The sequence below is a fragment of the Adiantum capillus-veneris genome, chromosome 4, assembly GCF_014529385.1.
Source record: "Adiantum capillus-veneris isolate H3 chromosome 4, ASM1452938v2, whole genome shotgun sequence".
NCBI lineage: Eukaryota > Viridiplantae > Streptophyta > Polypodiopsida > Polypodiales > Pteridaceae > Adiantum > Adiantum capillus-veneris.
Window position 1 is genome coordinate 9,236,620 of NC_140934.1, and position 15,814 is coordinate 9,252,433.

Sequence of the window (15,814 nt, forward strand, 5' to 3'; positions counted from 1 at the left end):
CTGCCTCTATGGCCACGGCGCCCATCCAAAACTGAGTGTTGTACATTTGCAAAACCTCCCTGCAAAGCCTTGCAAAAGGGGTCCTCCGAATCAAGATCTCGGTGCTCTTCTGATAGTGGCGAATCTCCGCAAAAGCACGGCTGCGCTTTCGCACCTTCTGAGGTCAACAGGGAGGTGCATTTGTTGCACGAGTTGGGGCAGCTTGCTTCCTCTTCTTGTAGACAATGCTCTTTCTCTTTTTCGGCCACACAGGCACCTCCAACAACTCATAATCTGATTCCACCCACTCTCCATCTGATTTGTGTTCTTCATTATTGAGCGGATGTGATGGTGTGGGTCCACTCCCTTTAGGGAGTGTCTTACCCCTAGTAGACATGTGAGCCTCATAAGTTTGTATTTTGACGCCAACCCATGGGGGATCTTCATCTGTTTGCGTCTCTTCAGAGCCTTCTGACGGCTGCTTTTGGTTGTTTGTTTCTTTGCCTTGGTCGCTCTCATCCGCCGTGTTGCCATCAAAATTGTTGGAGTCCGATGAATAGACAACAAGGTGATGCTTCCTTCTCTCTTTTGCTGCTGTAGAGGACTGGCCATGTTGATTTGAAGCTCCAGCTTCTTCTGTGTGGAACTCACCTTGAGCTTGTGAAGTTCCAGCTTCTGTTGCTGTAGCTTTGACTCATTGGTCATCCAGCCCCTCTGGATATGCAATCCTTGCCGTTTGTTTTGTTCTTGCCATGGTAGCACCTAGTATGGAAAATGACAAAATGAGCACCTTCAACCTTTAAATAGGTTTTTTTGGGATTTAGGCCCTTTCACGCTATGCGGCCAATTAAGTGAAACTCAAATAAACCAATTGAATTTAACAAGTAAACATGGATCATGTGGACGACTGATGCGACGCCCAAACGTTGCCTTTTTGATACTTAGTTGCACGCCAAGCGTCATGGCCCAAGGACACTCGCGAGCTTTTCCACTTCTCGGATGCTGCAGTATGGGAGGCCTTGCATAACTGCTTTGCTAACATCGACTCTCTTGCTTTCTCAATAGTGCGAGTTCTCCTAAAGGTGTGCCTAGAAAACCAGTTTAACATCTCTTGGAGGTAGTTGGAGTGTGAACCACCACCACCATGCCGAGTATTCTTGAAGTAGACTCCTTTTGCTCGATAGTGGGACTTCTCCATGCCTTGTGTACTCCATATATCAAGCGAACCATAGCGGTCCATGAAGTATGCACCATGCGCATAGAGAATGTGCTAAAACAACCAAAAAGGAGATAAGCCAATAGAAAAGTTGCATTTTCAAACATTGCATATGTATTAAGTCCGTTAAAACAAACCATGTAGTGTGTAATATTACTTTCAGACCATCCGTCCTTAGCGGCCTTTGTGAACTCATAAAGCACCTTCTTGAACTCCTCTTGCTGCTCAACGGTGGTGCTTGAAAGATTCATCAATTGCACAACCTTTTGAAAGGATGACCATACTAGCTTGTGTTGGTTAGCAACCTCCACATTGGGATCTTTGTCTATCGTGCATGAATACAAATCTTTCCACAACTCCCACCGCTTCTCACTTGCTAGATCGACACTTGCCTTGGGTACCTGCATTGGAGACTTTGACATCTTCTTGAAAAATCGACGTGTCTTGGCTCCATTCATGGAAACCTTCTGTGACACCTCATATGTCTTCTCCCTACAAGTCTCTGCTACAATGTTCACCCTTGATCGGTGACGTCCAATCTCATTAAGGAGCGTCTCCACCCCCTGCAAGGAGTCTTTTGATCGTTGAAGGGGATTCATTGTGAAAGCATAATCAATGTGATGCTTTAGGATCCTATCAAATATTCGCATAAACGCATGCAATGTACAAAAGTGAACATTGTTGAGGGAGAAGGGAATTATCGGGTTCCACCCAGGATCTTTGCTATCCCTATTGGGCACCTCTAGCATATCACATGAAAGAACCGAAGTTTGCCACTCCCTATTTCTATGATCATCATTATCTTCGTCCTGACCTTCCACTTGAGTTGCTCAACTTGTCTTGTGCCCTTTCACACAGAATGGGCAGGGAAGTAAAGAATTTGCACCTTGTTTGCATCCACGCATGCACTTTATAGTAATTAGATCACCACCTAAATGCCATTCAACATCAAACTCCCCACACCCTGGAACCATGAGATTCTCACCGTTTATTTGAGCTTTAATGACCTCTGTGACCCATGGGATTCTACTAAAAACCCATGCAAGGACTTCATGTGTCTCTTTCGGAACTTCAATTGCACCAAGCCACCATATATCCTTCTCTGATTGCACCCTAAAAGAGGTCTTTGGCGCTTCACTCGAACTTCAAGATTGCTTGGCATAAGCTAGTGATTCATTCATAAGCGTGATGCTCATTCTCTCCAACTTTCTCCCTTTTACAATTACACACTCATCCAACTTCAGCACAAACACAAGCTTGCCTTCAAGAACTGCCAACAATATAAAGCCTCAGAATGCATGTTATGACACATCATAGAGCATGTAGGCAACCCTAAACTAACCTGCATCATTCAAATTGTAGAAAATAGCCATGGACTGCTGCATCGACTTCTTAATGCATCTTTTAACACCTGATGTATTGCTTGATAGCCCTTCGTACTAATCCCAATAGCATACATCACAAATATCCCGAACATCTAGATTAGTGACAATATTAGAAAAATCACTAAGAACTCTCTTAGTGATTGCATCTTTCAAGTGTTTTGCCTCTGGAGCATCAAGCATCCCAATAAAGTCCTCTTTGTTGAAACAAGAACGAAGTAAAGATGCTCGAGCTGATGCATTCTCGCCGTCGCACGTTTCTTGGACGAAGTTCCTACTACCCAAAACAACAATGATGAGCGGTACTAGACTTAAATAAAATGAGGGGCAAAACATCTTACCTCATAGATGTCACCCTTTGTTTTCTTGCCCCACCACGTGGTGCAAGAGTTTGAATTTTAGACAACTCCTGTTTCCTCACCCTACCTCCCATGGCAGTACTCTTCATGTGTGAAAGAGTATTCTCAAGCTTTTTAATTACATTTTCCTTGGTTGCGATGGTGCTCTTTGCCTCCTCAAGCGCACTAGTAGCTGTTTCCATCTGATCTTGAAGATTGTGGAAACTCCCATTCAACAATTTCCAATGACGCAAGTAGATCTCGGACCGAGCAATCTCGTGTCTGTTGAGTCTCTTGGAGTAGCCCAACAAACCTTGCTCTCCATTTCCAACATATTGCAACAGTGATGGAATGTTTGTAAAAGGCAGATGGATTTTGAGAGAAGGATCATTTGGGTACAAGCATCCCTCTGTCCAGAGATCCACATTCTTCTCCCCTTGAGCGCGGCGTTAGTTGGCTGAAGGTAATGTACCCAAGCATGTCTTCTTTGTTGGAACATACTCTTGAGGTAGGCGTAGGAAAAGCCCTGGAGACCTACCGCGTGAAGAGCTTGCTGGGACATTGGTCACGTCGTCAAGAGGCATTGTAGGATGGAGAGATGGATCGTGAAGGATGGAGAGATGGAGCTTGTAGGAGGGAGACATGGAGCTTGAAGGATGGAGAGATGGGTGTGTAGGTGCAGTAGTAGATGCAGGTGCAAGCTCGGGGGGTTCATCGTTTAGTACCCCCCTATATAACGTGCGTTCGTGGGGTATTTTAAAAATCCCTCTTTTAACATGTCTAAATGAATAAAATGACCCCTTATTTTAGGAAAATTTTCCAAAATTAAATATAAAAACCCCTTATTTTAATGTATCTCTGTTAATTTACCTTTAAAAATTTCATTAAAAAACCCCTCCCGCTGAACTCACGTGGTACATTAACATGATTACATAGTGCACCCCCCGAGGGTGCAAGGGGGATGGGTGTAAGAGAGGACCTTAGATTAGGAGGGAAGATGGTCAATTTTGGGGGGAATTTCCTAAAAGTTTTGGAGGGAGTAAAAAAATGCTGAATTATGAGTAATTTAGCTTTAAAATATTTTTTTTATATGTATATATGATGGGGCTACTTTTTAGGGGGAAATAGAGTTTATTTGAAAGTTTTTGAAAAAAGTCACTTTTTTGACCTCTTTGACCCACGGATTTGATTAGGTGGCATGGGAGAGTTAAGAGGCCACTTACAAGTTGGCCAAAAAGCTAGAGAGAGAAGACCCCCTACCCCACTACTTTTCAAATGGTTTACCCCCCCCCCCCCCCCCCCCCCTCCCTTCCCTACTTTTTAAATGGTTACCCCCCCCCCCCCCCTTCCCCCTACCTTTTTTAGGGGTCAAAGGTGGAGGAGACCCTACCAAAATAGCCCCATTCAAAGCCTTTGTCCCCCTTAATCTTGGCAAGCTTCCTTGAAATTAGGGATTCTTACAAGGCCCATGGAGAGTCCATATTTTTCCTAATGACTAGCTAGTGCAATGAAGATGGAAACTTCATGCACTAAGAAAAACACTTATCAAACACAACATCAATTCCCTCACGGTCTCAGACCCCAAGACCTCACACAACTTCGACGATGGTGAGAGTTAGCGGGGTATGAGAGTAGATTGCGAGGAAGGCTAGGAGTATTCTTACGAGAAAGATGTACATCTCCTCACATAATCACTCATATTAGCATAGCTTAGCTTAGTAATTAGCATGGTAGAGGAGATGAGCATGCATTGAAGCTTGGCTCTTGGTTGGATTTGCATCACAAAGCCAAGAGTTGTTGATGTAGGCCTCCCTTCTCACAAGCTTGGAGTAGGTGGTAATCTTTCCAATTAAAGCTTGAGAAGGAGAGAGAGTCTTCTTTACTTTACACATGAGATTGTGTGTGTGTGTGTGTGTGTGTGTGTGTGTGTGTGTGTGTGTGTGTGTGTGTGTGTGATAATGCTTTGCAAAAATCAGCCCCCTCTCTCTCTCTTGGTGGACCCCTCTTGCTATTTGCTCTTGCTAGCATCCTATTGGACCTCCCCAGGCTTAGCCAATGGTAATTAAGCAGCATAAGTGATAGCCTTCTGACATGTGTCCTCATTTCCCCTTTTGTGAGAGCTTTAGGTAATTATTTATTCAACTAAACTCTCATTGGACCCTTTTGCCTCCTGACCAATAGGAATCAGGTAAGCCATTGGGCTGCTGAATGCTCATTGGTCCCCTTGGGAAACTGTCCAATAGTCTTCTAGAGAGCTTAATTCTTATTGGTTATTTTATTAAGTGTTTTTAAATTAATTAAACTAGATTTACTCTAGCCTAATTCTCATTGGTCCACCTCCAAGGCCATCCAATAGGAATTGGGTACACCTTGTGGGCATCTGGGCTAGGGAGCTGACATGTGTCCCTCATTCCCTTTGTGTAAAGGGAGATTGTGTGTGTGTGTGTGAGTTTCTCTCTCATCCCCTACTTGCAAGGCTTGCCCCCTCCTATGTAGGGATTGCCAAAGACTTTGGGGACACACACAAAGCATCCAATTCCCCCAATGTTTGACCTTTGGACACAACCTTTGAATTTTGGAACCTTAGCATTTTGGAAGTCTTAATGGACTGAACCTTAGGGTCTTTTAAGCCCATTGTTGCACATTGCTCATTTGCAGATGGCCCCCCCTTTGGATCCCTATTTTCCCTCCTTTGGATCCCTACTCTGGCCAGTCTGCTAGCTTAACCAATATTCTAGCTTTTTCTCCTCTGACACTTTCCCATATTAAATGATCAGTTTAACATGAGAAAATCATTTAGGAGAATTAGATATTGATTATTATGACATGAATCTTGCATGTGTGCATGTTGCTTGTATTACAAAATCAAACACAACGTCCCCCATGGTTTGACCCCCTTGCGGGGTATTTTCTATGATCCCAAAAACATGATACGATATTCCCATGCTTAATATCATGAGAGCCATCATTAATGAATTGTTCACATGTGTTTGTTTAATTTTGTATAATTCCAAAACATGTCATCTTACGTACTGGTTCAATTCTTCTAATTTCCCATATTGTCTTTGTAGACTTTAAATATTTTGTATCCCAATGTACGTATAGATGCATACCCTCTCCCACAAATGGGTTCATAAAAAAATGAAGCCTATGGCTATCCTCCTCCAATACCACACCTGCATCCACAAAGATTGGCCTCTTCTGCTTCACACTTTTCTCCCTTTCATTTGACCTATTCATCTCTAGACTTTGTCAACCCATTTCTGCCATCAAGGAATGAGTGAGATCAACCAAATTTCTAACAACAGTCGAGGCTTAATAATCTCTGGGCCAGGTCTTGCATATTGAGCTATTGCTCTTCTTTGCACCTTTAAGATAGGCATTGTACTTAACAATCTAAAGCACGACCATTTCCATATTTGCCTAAATCATCTAGAGCCCAAGTGTAACTTCTAGATGACAAAGCAGGATACTCAAGAATCTTGGCCCTCCTTTACCTAACTGTATAAATGTGGAATGGCACAATGCGAGAACCATTATTACTATGCATCTTACAATTAATAATAACCATGATTGCTGCTCATGGGTAAAATGTTAAAATGCTTCATTAATCTTAATTTTTGAAGATATTAAAATAAATAAAATTTTAAACTAAAATTTAAAATGTGAGATCCTTAATTTTGAAGATGCCAAAATAGTTAAAAGTATAAAACAAACTTTTAATTGTGTCCAATCCATCTTTAGCACAAATTTGATTTAGTCAAATATGTCAACAATGAATTGTATTTCATTAGTTTTGTGGAACACTTGGTCTCTATGAAAGAAAAGAGCTCTTTGAGATTAAAAGGGGTTTGTTTTGTGTAAAATGTAAGATGCTTCATTTATAGAGGACTCGTATGCACATCAGCGTGCTGTTCTTGTTGCAAGAAATGACGCAAAGCAAAGTTTGACGTCGCATTGAATCTTGACCCTTAAAGAATGGTGGCCATATTGTGATCACAATGTGAGATGGAAAAATTGTTATCTGGGATAAGACCCAACAGAGGGTCTTCATGCAGGGGCTTAGTGAATCAGATGTTGCTATTCATTTTCCATGCTTTTCTTCATCAAGAAGAATCATTACAGTATGTCTCAATCTCACCCAATTCTATGTCCATAAGGAGTTTCACAACTCAAATTATTGGAAGAAGAAAAAATTACCAAAATACCCCTCTAATTTGTGGAAATTCTCATAGTACCCCTCAATGTGGAAATTCTCAAAGTACCCCTCAAATTTCAAAATACCCAAGATACCCCTCTAATTTGTGGAAATTCCCAAAGTACCCCTCAAATTTAAAAAAATTCCCTATATACCCTTGTATCATATTGGAATGTATTTGTCCCAATTTTTTTATATTATAATATTCATGACAAGGGAGACTTATTTTTAAGTTTCTTAATCAAAATATTAACAAACTTTCTCACAAATAGAGGCATATGTGTCTAAAAATGATGAACAATTTTTTCTTAAGAGCCCACAATACTATATAAAATCGTAGTTTTATCATCTTCTATTAAGGGAGAAACAATCTTTCTCTTAAGAGTTGCAAAAAAAATTGTCTTTTGATATGTTTACGGGGTTAATGAGGGATAATCTCGGGGATAATTTGGGAACTTTAGAGAAATTGAAGGGTAATATCATAATTTTTTGGTCAAATATGAGGGGTAATATCATAATTTTTTTGGTCAAATATGAGGGGTATATGAGGGGTTAATGAGGGATAATCTCGGGGATAATTTGGGAACTTTAGAGAAATTGAAGGGTAATATCGTAATTTTTGGTCAAATATGAGGGGTATATGAGGTCAAATATGAGGGGTATATTGAGAATTTTTGAAATTTGAGGTACTTTTAGAATTTCCACAAAGTAAAGGGGTATTTTGGTAATTTTCCCTTTCAAGAAGATCAGAATTGTTTGCTGAGGGTCATGTGCAGGAAGGGACTCAAACCTTGAGGGCAGCTTGACAACCCTGATCACTTGTTGCATAGCCTCGTGGCGTCTTGCAACCCTTGGTGGCACGCAGAGCTACATGGCAACAACGACTTGACACCCTAGAGAGAGAGAGATGATCAAAATAGCATTTTGCTGGCACACGCTTTTTGTTCATCCATAGATTGAATGGGAAAAAAAGCCTAATCCTTCAGTTTCTAGGGAAACCAAAGAAATGCACGTAGTAATTGTATGCTATCTCTATCTCCTTGTGTATGGAAAAGGGCTTGCCCAGACTGCTCTGAGACTGCAGACAAGAATGGAGATGGGGTTTCCGGAGCAAATCAGTTGGACATCTTGGATTTTGCGTTCACAAAGCTTGCAAGAAATTAATATAAGCGCAACATTTGAGTGTCCTTGACAAAGAAGCCATTTATATGATGGGTAACACAGTGGTCTCACTAAGTAGTAGAGCACAATTTTGGAGCAGTTATAGAGCTTATATGTTGGTGTAAACAGATCAAACAAGTGTTTTGAATGCTTCCTAAGCCTTCCTTCTAACTCCCCAACCTTCAGCAATCTACCATTTGATGCTCCATCATCATGGACAAGCACGCAAGATCCATCCCTCATTAGCCCCACCCAATCAAAGGGACCTTCATGCATAATTTTCTCATGGCCGCAATACCCCTCCTAATGCACATAATTGTCTATATAATCTCCTTTATGTGTATGTTTGTCAGCTAAATAGCCGGTATCCAAGCAGGAGTTTGAAAAGTCCCACAACAAAGTAAGAGTACAGCCTGCGTCATCCATGCAATGAACCACAAGTTAGCTAACCAAAGAATATAATAAGGACTGGTTTAGACAAGACCTACTCCAAACGAACATCTTCAATAGTATCATCTACATGATGGATGTGTGCATGATGATATAGGAGATCTTGGTGCATCAATATTATGCATGATGAGATCCACCTTGTTAAGTTCATACCTTAAATTTGATGAGATTTCCAAGGAATAGATAGAGGTTTAAGTAGGATACTTGTCCTTACAAGTAGGTTGCCATAATGCCAATGGGCTGGATCATGAGAAATAAATATAAAATGTACTTTGAACATTCTCTAAGCATACTCTTATGGGGTGCAAAGCCTGAAAGCGTGCATTTGTCTTATTCTTTTTGGGATCCTGTATATGCGGTTACAAGTGTTTCTTGCGCCTCTCTAACTGCTAGGTCCCCACCGTCAATTTATACTAGGACACACATGAAGAAGTTCAAAGTAGCATCAATTGCGTCTTTTCATTCAAAGCAAAAGCATTATGAGTGGTGATATTAACACAAGCACAATTTCAAGAGGTTGGTATGATGCTCACTGTAAGAGCAAAGTGCACACCATGAATTTTATATTGTCATTCAAAGCAGAAGCATTATGAGCGGTGATATTAACACAAGCACAATTTTAAGAGGATATTAACTTAACCTCGGGAAAATTTTGATGGCTCTTATCCTCTCTACAAATATTGACTCAAATACATGTTCAAGACACAGAATTCAATGTAAGTAAGCAAAACATTAAAAGCATACATAGCACAACATGGGTAGATGCCATTTAGATATTTGATCGGGTTTTAGTTCGCTTGAAAAATCTTGCTCGAGTATGGTAAGACTGACTTGAACTCTAAATAATCTATGACAACACATAGGTAAAATGTACCTCAATGATGAAGTCATCCATAAAGTAGCACACTTTGAGACACTACTACTAAATCTTTTTAACAAAAAGGCAAAAAAAAAAAACCTTCCTAGTGAGGGAAAAAAGTGCCCCATGATCCTAAGTGTGTTTCATGGTGACATTACATTAGATCTCAAAGATCTCCACGATGTCTATTCTTTATCTCTTTCCAAACCTCTTATACTTTCTCCCAATCCACTCTTCCAAAATTGGATCCAAGCAATGAAACTCACACTAGCATTTCTAAGCTTTGCACTTTCAAAATTTCTCTGCGATCATTTTTAATTATCACATGGTACCGATGATATCACTATTGCCACAATTTCAACATACTTGGAAGTGTTTCATGCAAGTGAAAAGTACATGAAAAACCTTGCCATGCACATCTCTGAAGTTCATTCCTTCAAATCCATATATAGTAAAGAGTACTTACAAATGCTTTGAGTTCTTCCTTGCATCATCTACATCAATTATAAGGTCTCCAAGCCCACTCACAAGCCGAGATAACCATAAGACATTATTTGCCGCTCACTCTTTTTCATCTCTTGGATAGTAATGGGTGCTAAAAAGCTTGCACGCAATGAAAGAATACATGTCTAGAATTTGCTCATTCATGCATTCAATGTCTTGCAAGATGAAACACTTTTCCATAGCTATCTAAGTAGCTAATCACCACCTTCTATATCCAATATAACTCCTTGTTTATGTTTTTAAGGCATTGAAGAGTATTTAAGATGATGGATGTACTCTTTTTCTTCTTCATGTTTATTGAAGAGTATATAAGATGAAGGACTTACTCTTTTTCTTCTTCATTTGTATGACATAAAACACCATACACTATAAAACTTTCTCAAAGTTTACCACGGACATTTATCGCATTTTATAGTGAGAGAGTGGAAAATGGACAAATCATCAACATCTTTTCCTCCCAACTCCATGGGCATATTGCATATCTGTTCCCATGAGCCTCCTATATTAATAGTAAATTAATACTTATATCAATATTTATATATAACTTCAAATCTATTTTGACTTAAAAAGACAACAAAGTTTTTATCCTTGAGCATTGTCCTTTGTAGGTCAAGAGATAGGGCAAAGGAAAAGATGATTCTGAAGCTTGGACTCAATGACAACAATACACACATGTAGAACCAATTGTAGTATCTACAAAGACCAATATGAGAGCAAAAATATATACATGTCCAAAATGCAACAACACATCTTGTTATAGGGCGCAAAGGACGAGGTACCTTATACAACATAGATTTTCATTAGGAAGTGAATGGGATAATTGGGCCTCTTTATTTGGAAATTGAAGAAAATTCTTAAGGCTTAAATAGATTTTACCAAGCCTAGATTTGGGCCTAGACAAATGGGATAGACGTAACCTTTCTTTGGTAAGATTATATAAGCTTTTCATGACATTCCAGCATAACTTGATGTGATAATGTTTACCATTCAATTGTTCATTGCTAGCTAAAATGGCCATAATACATTACTTATGGCCATTTGTAACATTAGCATTATAAAAGAATTCACAATACATTACTTATGGCCATTTGTAACATTAGCATTAATCTTCTAAAATCTTCCAAGAAACATAAAGGCAACACAGTTAGTTACGACACATTACTTATGGCCATTTGTAGCATTAGCATTAATCTTCTAAAATCTTCCAAGAAACATAAAGGCAACACAGTTAGTTACAACACATTACTTATGGCCATTTGTAACATTAGCATTATAAAAGAATTCACAATAAAACATTATCTAGTACCAACGATCTACAATAAAATGATTATGTCAAAATTTAATTCCAACTATGCATGCACTCTGTGTTGTCTCGCCAGGGCATACCTATGGGCAAGATCTGATGAGCTGACTGTAGACGGACCGCAAGCGCCAATAAACTTTGTCTAAAATAAAGCATTACCTCCATAAACATACTTAAGCTGTATGCCCAAATAGTGATGCAAAAGCCCCAAATATAAAGAAACTTTGATTTTGATTCCAATTCATTTCACTTAAGCAGGCAAGCAGCTAGACACAGGGTTTAGTGCTTGGTAGAGTCTAGGAGGCGAGGACTCATTAGATCTCTTCTCGAGAGATAAAGAGGGTTGTGAGTGAGATAGCTAAAAGCATTTTATTCTCCAATTTTCTCCTTACTTCTAGAGTGTTGTACCATTTTTCGTTTTGACTTTGATTTTACCATTTTGTCTACTTTTGTTTCATGTTTCATTTCAATACTTAAGAGTAGGGTAAATAGAAATTATCACCATCAAAATTGGGCAAATAGATCATAGAAAAAAAGTGTGAAAACCATATTTTTTTGGCAAAAAAAACATAAAACTCTGAAATACCAAAAAATTGATGGTCAAAACTCCAAAGCTAAAAAAGAAGTGTAAAAAAGGCATAACCAAATTAGAGAGAGTGAATCTGAAAAGTTCAATATAGATTGGTGCAGGAACATGGATCACGATCCATGACCCTCTATAACATTTTTGGCAGGACCAGATACCATTGGATGCAACGTGCTTCCAAATCTCTAGCTATATACCTTTGGTGGAAAAAATGACACAAAAACTCAACCAAATCAAGGTTTGAGAGCTCATTGAAGGCTTTGGTGTCTAGATAGGTGACACTCTCATTAATAGTATTCTTTAGTACACTCTGCAAGCATTTCAATAGAGCTTTATACTATGATTTTTTTGATAATGGATAAGAACTACCTTTCTTGGTGCAATCTTTCTTTGCCTTTTTGTTCTTTATTAAATTTATCATCTTTTGATTTCAGTGCATCAAAAAGGTTAAGTTAGTACACAATGCATACGAGGATATGAAATACATAAAAGCTAAAAAAATATGCAATACTTAGGTGCATGCTTGCTCTTTCTAGAGCTCACATCTACTTGATTTTCCTGTATTTTTCCTTTCATAAGAGCGAGCTTTGCATGTTTTCAAAATAAAACACTATAAATACATAGCTAGTCTAGTTAGTGTAAAGAACAATGACATAAACATACCTTTGGGACATCTTCAATAAGAGCCAAGAAAGAACCATTTGAAGCTAAAGCCTCATCCTCTTCTTCTACGTCTTAATAGTAAATACCTAGATTAACAAAAGAGTACAAAATGATTAAAGATAGTATAAATTAAGAAAACATACGTGTAGAAGGACGTTGAATTGCATTGCTAGTGTCTCTTTGAGGGACATTGTTTTAGATGAAGAAGGCATGTAGTAGGTACAATTACACAAGTTATGTACCTTAAATCATATAAAAAATGAGCAAAACTTTAAAAGCAACACAAATCAAGAAATTTTTATATTTAATATAAAGTGTTTTAATGATAGATACATCAAAGGTTAAGCACTTGTGCATCTCCAAAGTACTGGGAAATATAAGTGTTCACGAAAATTTCAATAAATTTCTATACAAAAAAAAAATTCCTAGATAAAACTAAACATATATAGGAAAGAGGAATTTCAAAATCCGAGAAAACCTTTCCGAGCAATCATAAAAATGAGCAAAACTCAACAAGAGACATATAGAACTTAAATCATAAAAACTTGCCCAAGGTGACTGCCGCGTCGTTCCATCTACCAATGCACTTAGTCGTCAATGGCCCAGTTTGAAGAAATGGAAGAGTGCCACATTTGTTGTGAATGCCATAGGAAGGTTTTGATATACTACAAAAGCAAACAAAGAGGCCCTCCACTAGTAGCGACACAAGCGCACAAGCAGTGCGTGTGATCAAAAGGTTCAATGAGTTGGATGTAGTAGCATCCACGGTAATTTGATCAAGAGATTTATCATCATCAGCATGTCTACCTTCTCGATTGGAGGATAATCTGCCATGCCTAGAGGGCTTCAACATCTTCTCCTCCCTGCACGTGAGACTCTTACAAGATTGTGACTCCATTATATGCAATAAGTAGGCTCCACTCTTGCAGTTTCCTTTAACATGTCCATTGTCTTGTGCAGCCTCTCCACTACCTTGTGGAGTTGTCCCACCCCTATTAGGTTTTTCTCTGTCTTGCAAAATCTGAACAAAGTGAAATCCCAGTGTGCATTTGCCTGAGCACCCCACATGGTACCCCTCTTCAAGGGATGACTGGGTTGTTGGCTGCACAACAAACAAATTTGACACAACGATGTTGGCTAGGAAAGGCAAATATGGATGTCCCTCCCTATTTATTGGATTTGGTTGGGCAATCCTTGTTTATAAGTGATACGGGGGTGGAGTAAAGGGATCAACAACTACACCTCAATCTGCAACAACACGGGCAAGATCTCGGATGGTGGATCGTTGCAACAGGGGTGACAAGAATTTTGCAGAATTTTATACATACGGCCTTGCATCATGCCTAGTGACACGTGTTGCCTAGATGGTTAAGGCAGAGTGCCTTGAGGCGGGACATCCAAGGGTTGAAGGGCATCCGTGGCGCAATGAGAGCCCTAATAGTTTTGCAAGACCAAGTTTGATCAACGGTAGAATAAATCTCTGCCATTGATGCCTTCACTTTGCCACTGTCATGTAGCGAGGAGGTTGGGAAAGAAAAGGCTAGAAGCCTCTTGGACTCACACTAGCTGAGGCAAGAAGGTCAACCGTAGTCATTTTCATTAGTGACCAAAAAAATGAGTCCGTCAATGTGGACTCTCTCTGAGAATTTTCATAATCCTCTTTTTGAATTTTCAGGTCGAGCTGCAAGAGGGACCCTTATCAACGAGGGCTTCATGGGCAAGGGCTGGGAAGGTGATGACGATCACGTGGGTATTTCTGACATGAAGGCTAAACATGGGCCGAGGTGATTGCAAAGATGCTGCATGAAAGCAAGGATGAAGTTGAAGTCCTCATTGTCTCTCTCTCTCTCTCTCTCTCTCTCTCTCTCTCTCTCTCTCTCTCTCTCTCTCTCTCTCTCTCTCTCATCGAGCTTTTCTCTCTTTCTAAAGAAAACTCTCTGAAAGAGTCTGCGCCGGCGCGGACTCTTTGAGAGAGTTTTTTAATCTTTTTTTAGAGAGAGAGAGAGAGAGAGAGAGAGAGAGAGAGAGAGATCAATACCGGTTTGTCTTCCACAACCACACGTTCACAGCCGTTACTCTCAACCTTAAATTATTGAAGCAGACGTTGGATTTTTGGCAAAGAGGCATTTGCTACAATAGCATGAACGCCTTTTCTCTCACATTGTGTGTGCAATATTAGCTCAGAGCGTTTCATTTTGCCAACAAAAAAATCTTCAGGCTTCTCTCCCACATCCAATGTCACTGGGATGCCCTTGTGCACCCACACGATTGGCTTGCTTGGAATGCTAGCTACCCCTTCATGTCCACCCTCTTCAATGAAGAATTCCACAACACTAGCGATCCTCACTCCTCCATTAGGCAGCGAGTTGCACGAGAGGGTGTGCATGAAAACTTGACCCTCGACTGGCTTCCCACTTAGCCTCCTTGTTGGTGGCCTGGCGTCATCTTAGTTATGATCAGTGCTCTCTCTCTCTCTCTCTAAATCCTGGATGTTAGCAATAAGAGCATCACCATTTTTTAAAAAAAACCCCCACCATCCTGGATGTTGTAACCCTTGTTGAGCAAGTATGCCCAAAAATCCACAAGTATTTGTAAATTATTGACCAAAAAACAAGTGGTCTTGGCAAATATATCTCTTTTACTACTTCTCTCTCTCTCTATCTCTATCTCTATCTCTCTCTCTCTCTGAATCCCGAAAGTTAGCTTTGAAAGCAGCACCATCGGTTTTAGCCCACATATTTCTCTATATCCAAAACTCTCTCTCTCTCTCTCTCTCTTTATACAGTACAATGGGTTGAGTGACAAGTTTTTTTTATAATTGTTCCCGCTCTCGCTTTTTCCCTAAATTCTAGCTCTCTATCTAGAAAATCCTTTGCAAGCAAATGGTAAAACAATTCTAGATGTTAACGATCTTGTATGATCTTCCAGTCTAGTGAGAGAATGTCTAGCCTAAAGTTAGAATAATATCTTATTGGTTATAAAAAAAAAAAGAAACACTAAGTTTATAAAGCAAAGTAACTTGTGTAATTGGTATTGGTAAAGGAAAAAAGGGATGGTCTTATACTTCAAAGTTTGATCAAATTACTTGGAAAGGAAGTTGTTTTTATGCTTATTCATATAACTTTTGGGAAAGTGTTTCAAAATGTTTTTTCCCTCATGTGAGGCTCCTCAGGAA